Source organism: Falco biarmicus, unplaced genomic scaffold (genome assembly GCF_023638135.1).
Source record: "Falco biarmicus isolate bFalBia1 unplaced genomic scaffold, bFalBia1.pri scaffold_27, whole genome shotgun sequence".
Lineage (NCBI taxonomy): Eukaryota > Metazoa > Chordata > Aves > Falconiformes > Falconidae > Falco > Falco biarmicus.
Window position 1 is genome coordinate 899,993 of NW_026611833.1, and position 10,469 is coordinate 910,461.

At 48.6% G+C, this 10,469-nt stretch overlaps 1 long non-coding RNA gene across 1 annotated transcript; it reads left to right on the top strand.

Moving 5' to 3' along the window:
• Positions 1-2,799: 2,799 nt before the first annotated feature.
• Positions 2,800-5,496, top strand: LOC130143359 (uncharacterized). The gene is made up of 2 exons (XR_008819723.1): positions 2,800-3,491; positions 5,334-5,496. It is a non-coding gene; the product is annotated as an uncharacterized LOC130143359 (long non-coding RNA).
• Positions 5,497-10,469: the final 4,973 nt, after the last annotated feature.

The following is a 10,469-nucleotide window of genomic DNA, read 5'->3' on the forward strand; positions in this document are numbered from 1 at the left end:
AGCCAAATACGCATGGCCTCAGTGATGACCACCACTTCCAAAAGGATGCATTTTGAAAGGCTGGAAAATGGCAGCTGTTTCAGGCTTATTTTGTCTCCTCTTTCCCCTCCACGTCCTTTGCAACTTCTAGTGAAACTTCGTACCAGCCAGAAATTACATCTCTGAGACCAAACATCCAAGCTATAACAGACTATTCCTGCCCAGGGCCTCATGAACGCTTTAATGGGTAAAACTACTGATTATAGCTAACAGAAAAAACAACCAATTCTATTTCTGTCCCTTTGTGGTGCCTAAGAGAGAGGGGGAGAGAGAAGGGCCAAGGTCCTGCCCTGAAGACATATGAAATACAGCCCTGCCTGTACATGAACACCAGTGAGTGGCATCTCCTCACACTGCATCTCCCTCTACACCAGGCAACGGGACAGGGCAACAACATGATTCAAGACTGGACACACTTTTAGGTATTATCAAGCTCCCAGTAGGATCCTGAGCAGCACCAGGCAGCTGAGGTGCAGCCATCATTTTGGGGATGAAGGCTGCTGAGCCACAGGAAGGTGAACTAAGTGCTGCTACTTGCCCATGGGGTGGAGGGAGGTTCATGGCCCACTCTGTAGGCACAGCTGATGGGGTAGTTCCTCAGGAGGCACCATGACCACCTTGGGATGCAGTGGGACACAGTGTCCTGATGGAAAAGCCCAGGAGATGAACCTGATGGATACATGTAAATCCATTAGTGCCTGGCTGAGAATGGTCATCTTTCCAGGGAGAGGACAGGATGGGGCAGTTTTGGCTGCATTTCAGGTCATCTACCCTTTCTTCTGACCATGAACCACTGTAGTGAGCATTACAGTGAGGGAGTGCTTGGCTCAGCTTCGTGCAGACCTGATAATCAATCCAGTTCCTTTGGCACAGAAGAGCTACCAGTCAGATATCCTCTTTCTCCTGTACTCATGGGATAGTGGAAGTTGAGTGGTTTTTCCAGGTCCTATGGGTCTCCCTGTCCCCTGGGATGCTGAAGGAAGCAATAAGCAGCCTTTGACATGACTGACTTGAGTGGTGTCTGGGTAACTGCCTTAAATTTTAGCAGTAACCTGAAATGACCTTCATGCAGAGGGACCCACATCAGCTGCCCTCCTCCAGGTCCATCACATCTTCAAATTCATGCCACAGCCTCCCATGGACCCTCTGACCTCCTCAACAGGGCTTTGAGTGTTGATTTATAGGAGAAACAGAGTGAAAATATGATGCAGAGTGCTGGTGGGGCAGGGAATAGGAGATTGTAGGCCTGGTTGTGGAGGGCTTTCTGCACTTGGTGCTCAAAATCCAAAATCCAAACACACTGCAAGACACGGCAGACTCAAAAAGAGAGTCCAGACAATTTCTTGCAATTCAGCAAGTCAGAAATTAGTATGTGGCTGCTCAGATTTTGTCACCAGGAGGAGGGCTGGGTAGCATGAGTGGAACTGCCATTGACCCAGGCAGGTGGATGGCACCAGTGCTCTGTCTCAAAGCAGGTACTCACAGAGCCGGATGCCTATCAGTAGAAGGGAACCATCTAAAATGCAACGTCCTGTGCCCCTGCAATGGTCCTGCACAAACTCTGGCCCTCCAGCACATACAGGGCAAAGCTTTCTGCACTGGCCGTGTGGCATCTGAGTGGCTCATCAGCACAAAAGCTGGCCAGTCAGCTCACCAGCTGGCCAGTCAGTACATGTATTGACCAACCATTACTTCTACTCTAGAAATAATTTAAAAAAAATAAAATCACGTTACACTTTCATACAGAGCAAGACACCCCAATGTGACATACTTTTACAGCCCAAACCAAGATGTTAACCTACAGTTTATGTGTATTGACCTTTATTACCCATGATGGCCCTTTCCCAGAGCTTTGGGAAGAGTTTTAAGTCAAACTCATTGATGATGGCCTCCATTTTTCCCCCCATGTAATCTGCTAAGGACCAAACAAATCCCCCAAACCCAGCTAAGCTTAGAACTGCACCCCACCTTCCTCCTGCCCGCCCCCCAGCACTCTCCTGATGTTTGTGGCGTATGTCAAAGACATCATCCATCTGGATTTAAACTCACTTTATATCAAGGCAGCATTTGGGATCTGGGTGGTTTCAGATCGATGGGGCACACCACATGTTATTGAATCGCAGCTGCAGCCGTCGCCAGCCAGCAATCCCATTACAGCCCAGGTCTGAGGCAGGAGGGCTCATAAATTGCTCTGATAAGCGATGAGTGTGGACAGGCGCCCTAAAGGTTAACAGGATTCTGCAATTGGAGGGTTATTACTACCAGATTACAATCGCTCCTGGCTTTTCAAAGCTCGCAGATTTACAAAACTCCAGCCTGACATTTATCTCCTGCAAACAACCACAAATACTTCCATTTTCTCTGACTAACACCCAACCTTTCTGACTGAGTTGTTTAACACCATTAAGAATTTTATTGCTGCCGGTTTCTCCCTCCCCTCGCCAATTGCTCTGTGACATTTATTAAGAGAACTTGTTAGCCAGCGGAAAGCCATGTAAGGCTCCAATGATCTATATTTAAAAGGTGGGTAATTTGTTTGCATGCCCTCGTTATGTGTGATTTCCATTTGCTTCCCCAGCAGCTCCCCAGGCACAGCAGATAACGGGTCCCTCTCAGCACAAGCGCCGAGAAGCCCACAGCCAATTACCAGGTGAAATGCACTGAATGAAGTGACATTTAGTGAAGTCACTTCCTGGGTGGGAAGTGCTTTTTGGCACTGAGATCAGGGGGACATGGCACTGAAGGAGTTACACGTGCCAGCAAACAGAGACTCAGAACTCAGTTTTGGGTTTGACTTAAAAGCAGCTGGTTTTGCCCCAGGGTGTATAGCTGGCAGTGAACAAACCGGAGGGTGTTTTCACCCAGTCCAGTGTGGTCCAGCCCCACCAGCAAAATGCACAGTGAGAGTTCCCCAGGCAACACCCCGACTGCAACCACCCCTGCAAAGACCCCCCAAGGACCCAGGGGTTAATCATCCTCTTGCAAAACATCAGAGACCACTAAGATGGGCACCACAGGGGCAGACAGTGCCATGGAGCAACAAGGAGCCGCATGCTCATCCCACTATGGAAATACACTGCCAGATGCCCTGCCTTGGTCCTTGCTGCCTGCTTTGCTCTGCCAACCCCATTACTGTGTGGTAAAGTGGTGACTGTGGGGCAGTGGGGGGTCCCTGGACCAGCCCCACTTATTTGTGCAGGGAGGGATGGGGGTGGCAGAATGTGGCCTTTTCCCACCCGGGTCCAACACATGAGTGGGGGTTTGGCGGTGTTTCCCTGCAGCCCCTTGCCTGCAGCCAATGGACGAGGGTTCCTGCCAGCACTATGCCCTGCTCTGGTATTACCATGCAGAGGCAGACACCTGCCGACCCTTCATCTTTGGGGGGTGCCGAGGAAACAGCAACCGCTTTGAAACCAAGTGGAAATGTGAGCGGCGGTGCAAAACCTCAGCAGGTAAGGCAGCTCCTGAGCCCTCCAGGCCTCCTCTTCCTCCAGCCAGGAGTGAGGTCAAAACAGGAAAACCTATCCACCACCTGCCTACGGTGGCACATTGCCTTATGGTGCCCCACCAGAACCAAGACAGGACTTGGAGGAGTGCCTCTAGTTTGCAAGGTCTCATTCCCCTCCCACTCCCAGCTCACTTTGGTCCCCTCCAGCCCCTCCTAGGAGCTCCTGGACATCTCATCCCTCAGGCCACATCCACTGATGGGATGTGGGTGGACTTGTGGGTGATGAGACGTGTCCACCTGGGCATCAGCACTGGGTTCTGATACTTTGCACTCCTCAAACTCAGTCACCTTGTGTCTTCTGAGAGCTGAGGTTTGCAGGACTTCGGGGCCTAGTGCCCTCTGAACCCTCAGCTGCTTCATCCAAGCACCTCTGGCATCTCCAGCCATCAAGGACTCCAGGCAGAGCCTGAAGCTGGTGGAGCTGCCCTAATCTGGGCAGTCCCAAACATCCCTGCATTGAAGTAGCACCTCATCCAGGGGTTCAAAGGGGAAAACTCACTCCTGGAAGCCCAGATGGGCTCCCCTTGCCAGATCTAGTGTTGGTGGGGTCAGCCTGCATTGCTCTTCCTCATCACCAGGCATGTGGTAGCTCACCACAGGGGAAATGTGTTCCTGCCAGCCCCTACTGCCAAGCAGTACATGAGCAGTGGCTGAAACCAGCCTTCCTAGAAAGATGCTCCTCTCTCAGACTTCCTTCTGTCTGGAGACAATCTCTCTGGGCATCAGGAGAAATGATTCTCCACAATACATTAAAAAAAAAAAAACACAAAACCTCCAGTGAGGTTCACCTTCTCTGTTTTTGAAGGCATGTTAAAAAGAGAAAGACATTAAAGGGAGAGATCTGTAATTTCAGGTGCATTTCAGAGTTTTCAGGTGGTCTGTGTTTTGTTGATTGTTTTTGAGATGATCACCTATTATGCATAATCAATAGCATTGCACAGGCTGTTATCATCCGCTTGAATCTTTCTGATACGCAATGGACTTTCACATCCTGGCCTTCCTATTCTGCAAGGAAGAAGGCAGTGCAAATACTTACTGCTCTAAGTCCGGTTTAAGACAGGCAATGCCATCCTTGGAGAGCTGAAGCGCTCTCTGGGGAGAAGGAGTACACACTGCCTGGCCAGGAAGGAAGGATTTGCTGCCCCAGTGCAGCCAGCCCAAACTGGGTGCCCTTTCGGGTCCCCCTGTGCTGCAAGAGTCAGCATCTCTCCTTGGGCTCCGTGGGGAGCTCATCTTTGCTTGTTGACCATAAGGACTGTCAAGGTAGACCCGTTGACCCATTTAGCCTGGCCAGTGCCCACGATTTGTGGCCTGCTTCTTTGCAATGTACCGCATGAGGGGAAGCCACTCTCAGTGCTTTAAATCCAGGCACCAGGTAGCAAACGAACCTCTTCCTGGCCAACACCTTACCCCAGGGCATAAGCATTAAGAGACAGTGTAGGCTTCACCAAGGAGCTGTAGATACCTCCAGCACTGTGTCTGCACTCCCTTTCTGGGGAGAACCAGCCACTGGGGCGTAAGAGTCATCCAAACCCAAGCCAGGTCCATGGGTCCTGTATGTGCCCATTTCTCCTGACTGACCCCAAATAGTGCCAGGAGCTGGCCCAGACAGAGACATTTGCTTTACGGATGTCTGACATGTTGTGACATGACCTGTCATAGCCAATCCCATAGTGTCAGGGACGTCCCCACTCATTGTGAGCATGGGAGGTCCAAGAGGGAGCCCAAGCTGCAGCCAATCTCCAGCGTCCCCTTTGTCTTCTCTTTCCTCACTTGTGAAAACCAGTCAGAGGGAGGTGATCAGCTGCAATTGCCTTGTTTAAACCAAAGAGAAATGGAGCTGTGAGAAGTCTCTCCAGGACACCTCGGAGACTGGGAGAGCAAGACAACCCATTTAACGTGAAGAGGCAAGGGATGCTTGAAAAAAAATGTTGGAAAACTGTAATTATGAGCAGGAAATAAAGTGGTATGAGGAGAGAGAGACATCTGATTGCTCAGAAAAGCCGAAATGTCCAGAGGCTCAGGACTGCACCACTCACCCTGCAGAACTACTGTGCAAAACCAGGTAACACATACGCCTGGGTTTATTTTTGTAAAATAAAAGTGTGTTAATGCTGTTGTGTATAATTCTAGTTCGTAATTCACCTGGAAGCAGTAACTCTTTGAGAAAGGCAGAGAGAAAAAATTATAGAAATAGAAATAGGAATTTCTATTTCCCCATGTTGGACCGGGTGGGCAGGTTGAGCCCCATCCCATGGCCTCTCAGCTTGACCTTAAACCCTCCATGGCCTTTAGCAAGTCCCACCTTCTCCTTCACTTGACCATTCCTTGGGAAGATCCCAAACTGTACAGTAAGAAGAAAACAGGGTTCAAAACCAGGCTTCTCCCTGCAAAATGCCACCCCCAGGTCCTCAAGGTGTTTGGAGCTGCTGCCCGGAGAGGTGTGGAAATCCAGCAAGCTGGAGGCTAAGCCTCTGCATTTTGGTGGGCACATGGACCCAGCTGAGGAGTCCTATCCAACAGCATCTCCTCCAAGTGCACACTATGGCACAACATGCCAGCCCCTGGGAAGGGTCACAGCAGCTCCGATGGCATGGAATTCTCTCCTGGCTTTTGAAATTTTTACAGTTTGCCGAAGAAAGAGCAGAAGAAAAATGCTGTGCCTTTCCCATGAGCAAGGAAAATTGCTGTCGAGTTGCTACCAGGTAGGAAACCTGGAGTCTAAAAATGACACCTCTGAGATGTGGTATGGGCCAGCTGACCGTGTCATTGCTGCTTATGTTATCGGCTTGGTGGGACTCTCCCCAGTATTTTGGTGCTAGCATTTTGGCCTCCGAGTCCTTTGTCTGGGGAGCCCTGCTGTGCCCTGGCAAGGTGAGCATCCATGGGTGCAAGCTGCAATTCCTCTCACCATAACAGGTCCCCAGCAGACATGCCCAGGATTTCTGTGAACAATAATTCTTATGTCCCATATAAACAAAAAAATATTTTCATTGAAGAATGTACATTGCATTGCATCTTCAAGGATTGCACTGGAACTGCCTTTCCTCCCCCAGACACCCTTGGTTGGGAACATAATGGCTAAATGAGGATTCATGGTGGAATGGGATTGCTGGGGACATGGTTAGGAAATCAGTGGGTTTTATTAAAAATTTTCTGCACAATTTGCCAAGGCTGAACTCAGATTTCCCTGGTTTCTGAGTCGCCTCATTGCTACTGGTAGCATAGGTAGAAGGATTCCCCTTACCCACAGTGTCCCAGGAACCGAGGAAAGACAAGCAGAGCTTTCTGGGATCTTTTTTACTTTAAAAAAAAATAAAATAAAATAAATAGAATTTGGTATATGTTGACAACGATACAAGTGCCATTTTCAGACTGACATCTGCAGGCTCTCGTCTTGAAATGATGTTCTGTATCAAAATGTACTTTGGCAAGAAAAATATTCCCTCAGAAAAGAAATAAGATGTTCCCAGCTGAGCAAAGCAACGGGCTCAGTTTCACCCAAAAGAAAGCATTTACGCACTTCCAGGTAAGGCCACGGCATCGAGAAACAGATGTTTTTCTGAGAAACACTGTACATTTTCACATTTCCCCGGCATCTCAGTGATAAGGGACACTTCACGAGGAAGGCTGCATGATACTGATGTCTGCAGAGCCCTGGCTGGACTGGGGAGCTCGCAGGGTGCCTGGCTGTGCAGGTGTTGCAGCTGCTGACCCTAGAAGACACAGAGTGACATGAACTCCAGCTCCTGCATCAGCCCAGGAATGTTGAGACCATCCGGGTAAGCAAAGCATTTGCAACCACCAGGAAAAAAAAACTTTGTTGCTAAATTGCATTGACAAAAATAATCCTTGTGCACAAGAAAAGGGAGCCCTAATGTAGCGCCAAGACCCACAAGTTCAAGTTCATTTGTCACCCTAGTATGAAAATCTTTATTTAGGTGGGACCTTGCCAAGGGTACAAGTTGCTGAACACCCAAATTGTGCAGAGGAAACAGCATTTTGGAGCCTTGAAAGCGGGGGGAAGGAACTTAGCCATATGAAAGGCTGGGGATGCACTTCCAGAGAGGTTCCCTCACATTGATTTGATTTGGGATATCTGTGCTTGCAAACCCCTGTGCTCCAAACAGTCCTTTCTGATGCAAACTAGCCCATGGCTGGACTGAAGCAAAATTATCTGTATGGGTAAAAGGGGACACATTGTAAACACAGAGTTAAGAAATGACCAATAGCCCAATTAACATTTTAACAGTGTCATAGTTCTCACTATTTAATTAATACAGGAAAAGCTCATTAATAATATTTATTATTGTAAGAAAGAAAACCTTGGCATCTCCCTTTTCTCTGGTGTGGTGCTCACCCTGCATGTATCCCTGCAGTGAAGACACCAATGGCCTCTAGCAGAAATACCGGGTTGTCGTGCTTGAGCAGCCACCATCAGCTGACCCAGGGTGTGAGGTCAGTTCAAAGCTTGTGGTGTTTTACTAGTAACAGCAGAGAGAGAGAGAGAGAGAGAGAGTGTGTGTGTGCGCGTGCACGTGCGTGTGCGTGTGTGTGTGTGCTTATGGGGCTGCAGTAACTTTGCACCAGCTCTATTCTGACCCGGTTCTGGATGTTCCCACACACCTCCCTGTCCTTGGCTCCTCTTGGGATGTTCAATACTGTGTGTTACCCAGGGTCCAGCACTTGGCCAGCCCTGCCCAGGTCCATGGGGATTGGCCCAGCAAGGTAGGAAGGTTTTCCCAAGGAGGGGGTTTAAAAAGAAAGGCTTTGGGTTGGTCATCAGAGGAAACTCTAAACTGTGCCTCATCCTACCAAGCCAGCCTGTGTGTGGCTGCACCATCTCTGGTGATATGATGAGAGCCTAACCCCTCATTTCACTTTCCCACTCCAGCTATCAACTCAACCAGGGCATTAGAAGAGAAGGGTGCATCGCTGTGGGCTGGCAAATCCCTTGGCAGGCATGTTAAGTTGACATCAAGTCTGAGGAGACAGTAGGAAAAAGTAATTGCACGATGATTTTATAGCCGTGAATCAGCAGCACAGTGAGGGTCTGGAGGCAGAAGTAGGTGAGCAAATGGACATGGGGAACCTTGGACCTGCCAGACAACATCAGGAATTTCTCTTTCTGCCTCATTATTCTCAGACACCAAACAAATGGGTCAACACCTTCATTTTTACTTTTGAGACCAGTGTCATCACTTACAATAAGACTTCACCTTTCTAAGTGCAGAACTTCTTGTCAACTTTTGGTCCAAGCTTGGTGAGGAGTACACATGTCCCAAAGCCAAGCCTGGGGGACAAATTTGGCCTCCTGGCTTCGTGGTCAAGATGTAGCCAAAGGAGAAGGTCATAGTCTCTCAGGGAAGGTGATTTGGCTCAAGACCCTTCACAATAAACTGTGCTTATGGCACAGGCCAAAGCAGTAGCTCACCAGGGAGCCAGGTGACTTAATCCAGATTTGCAAGCGGCCGGAAGACTTGAGAAGTGAAAACCAATATTGTGGGCAAGTATATAAGATCAAGCTGTTCAGTCCTCTTCCAGGTGTATTAAATGCAGTTCGAATTTCCCATCAGTGCTCTGGAAGCTTAGGCATAATAGGAAATTGGTAACTTGATTTTTTTTTGTAAATACATCTAGCTTTAAATGTTTACTATTGATTTGCCATCTCAACTACTTTGGCAGGGCCAAAATATTACCGGAATGCATCCTTGGTGTTTCTTTGGAAATGTCATGTCATTCTAATTGAGTTTCTTGAAATTATTTGATTGCAGGGTGGAGGAGACTTTTAGGACTGAACGATTTGCTGATGAGCCGGATGCTTTCCAGGTGCAGGGAGCTGCGGCTGCTCCAAACAGGGTGAAGCCAGAAGATTCCTGAACACACATTGGAGAAAGGACTTAGAAAGCAAAGAATATTGCTACAAGAAGTCATTTTTGACAAGCACAAATTGCATGCCGCAAACTTGTGAAAAGCTGGGGCTTTGATACACATAAAACCAGCTTCACAAACCCTCGTGGAGTTTGCAAAGTGGAGGGCAATTTTGGAGCACAAGTGACCCTATCATTTGCTTCGTAGGGATCACACAGCTCCAGAGCTGAGCCCATGTGTCTGTATCTGTGAATATATATGCACCTATAGCTTGAGCACACTCAGCCCCTTTGCAGGAGGCTGTTTCTTGTGCATCTAGCCAGCAAAGTCTTGCAAGAAGGTGCAAAGGAGAAACTCTCCTCATCGCAGCGTTCAATGTCCACAGGCAGTTCCTTAGCAACCCTGACAAAAGAAAATGGATCACAAGAGATGAAGAGGCCGGGCCAGTGTAATTTGGTAATTTGATAATGATACAGTCCCTCAAATGGCCTCCAGCACTGACAGCTGGGCCCCAAGCATCATCCAGCATCCTCTGGCTGCGCCCGGCAGATTGGAGCAGACAGGCTGTTTGGGAGAGAGCTGACAAAAGCTCCTGTCTTCACTCCTGCCAGAGTCAAAAGCAACAAAAAAGTTCATCGCTATGTCACCAACCTGAATTGCACTTAGCTAGGTTAATTAATTGCATGGTATTTTTAGAGCAGGAGTAATTTAGGCTCTGGAGACGCCGTGGAGGCAAACGGCCATGAGTTAATGCAGGGCTGGACCTGAGCACTGGCAAGTCCATCTTGCAAAAACCTCCACCACATCCTCCGTGCTTGGGCTCTGTGGGGGGCGGGGGAGTTTTGCATGCCATCTGCAGCTCTTTTGGGTGATATCCATCGGGTTTTGGAACAATAGTAATCACTATGTCCCTGTATTGGTATCTACAGCCTCTTGCTGGTAAACACTATACCCTGCCCACGGCAAGGGTAGAATTGAAACCCAACAGCCACAACACCCTTGAGAAGGAGGGGAATGTTGAAAAAAACAGAAAAAAACTTCTGTGCCAGGA